This window comes from Apium graveolens, chromosome 5 (genome assembly GCF_009905375.1).
Source record: "Apium graveolens cultivar Ventura chromosome 5, ASM990537v1, whole genome shotgun sequence".
Taxonomy (NCBI): Eukaryota; Viridiplantae; Streptophyta; class Magnoliopsida; order Apiales; family Apiaceae; genus Apium; species Apium graveolens.
In genome coordinates this window covers 286,136,159-286,137,377 of record NC_133651.1, presented here as the reverse complement: position 1 = coordinate 286,137,377, position 1,219 = coordinate 286,136,159, and the positions used below count along the sequence as shown (strand labels likewise).

Below are 1,219 nucleotides of genomic sequence, written 5' to 3'. Positions count from 1 at the left end.
AATCATACATTGGTAAGTGAGTTTAATTAGACAATAATTTAGTCTGAGTCTCTGAGGGAACGAACTAGAAAATATTCTATATTACTTGCGAACGCGTATACTTGCGTGAATATTAGCGCGTGTTTTCGCCCTAACAAGTTTTTGGCGCCGCTGCTGGGGACTCGGCGTATTTGTTTAGTTTATGTACTTACCATCATTGGTCATTAGGACTCAGTGATTAGGACGTAGTAGTTACTTATTTTTTCCGGTTGTGTTTCAGGTACTTTAGCAAGCGTTTATGCAAACTCGTTCTCGTGCTCGCAAGAGGACTTTAGATACAGCTGAGGAGACAGACGAAGTTCTTGATATTCCGGAGAAGTTAGATTTTGAGGATTCGGATTCAGGAACTGAGCAGAAAGAACCAGTAAACATGGGAGATCGTATTGTTCAAGCTGATCCAGCTCTTATGGATTTTTCTCGGCCTAAAATTGATGACATTCAGTCAAGCATCCTTCATCCGGCTATTCAAGCTAACACCTTTGAAATCAAGCCGGACACTATTCAGATGGTGCAGAATTCTGTTTCTTTTGGAGGAGCGGCAACTGAAGACCCCAACATGCACATAAGGAATTTTGTCGAGATCTGCAGCACTTTTAAGTATAATGGTGTGACTGATGAGGCTATCAAGTTGAGGCTTTTCCCATTCTCACTGAGGGACAAGGCTAAAGGCTGGTTACATTCTGAACCAGCTGGGTCCATCACTACGTGGCAAGATCTTGCGCAAAAGTTTCTAGTGAAGTTTTATCCGATGGCAAAGACTGCTGCTATGAGGAGTGCTCTTACTCAGTTTGCGCAGCAACCTACAGAATCTATGTGCGAGGCTTGGGAACGTTACAAGGAAATGTTGAGAAAATGTCCACATCATGGAATGCCGGATTGGATGGTGATCACTGGTTTCTATAATGGTTTGGGGGCCCAATCTCGGCCCATGCTCGATGCAGCAGCTGGGGGCGCCTTATGGGCTAAAAGCTATACTGAGGCGTATAATCTTATAGAGACGATGGCTGCAAATGAGCATCAAAACCCAACTCAGAGGATGACGTCAGGCAAGGTAGCAGGTATTCTGGAAGTTGATGCAGCCACCGCTATTGCAGCCCAGCTCCAAGCGCTATCAATAAAGGTTGATTCTCTGGCTACATATGGAGTTAATCAAATAGCTATGGTTTCTGAGCTTTGTGCA

At 44.1% G+C, this 1,219-nt stretch overlaps 1 non-coding gene across 1 annotated transcript; it reads right to left on the bottom strand.

Moving 5' to 3' along the window:
* Positions 1-802: 802 nt before the first annotated feature.
* LOC141662348 (small nucleolar RNA R71) lies at positions 803-909 on the bottom strand. The gene has a single exon (XR_012550469.1). It is a non-coding gene; the product is annotated as a small nucleolar RNA R71 (small nucleolar RNA).
* Between the last annotated feature and the right edge of the window lie 310 nt (positions 910-1,219).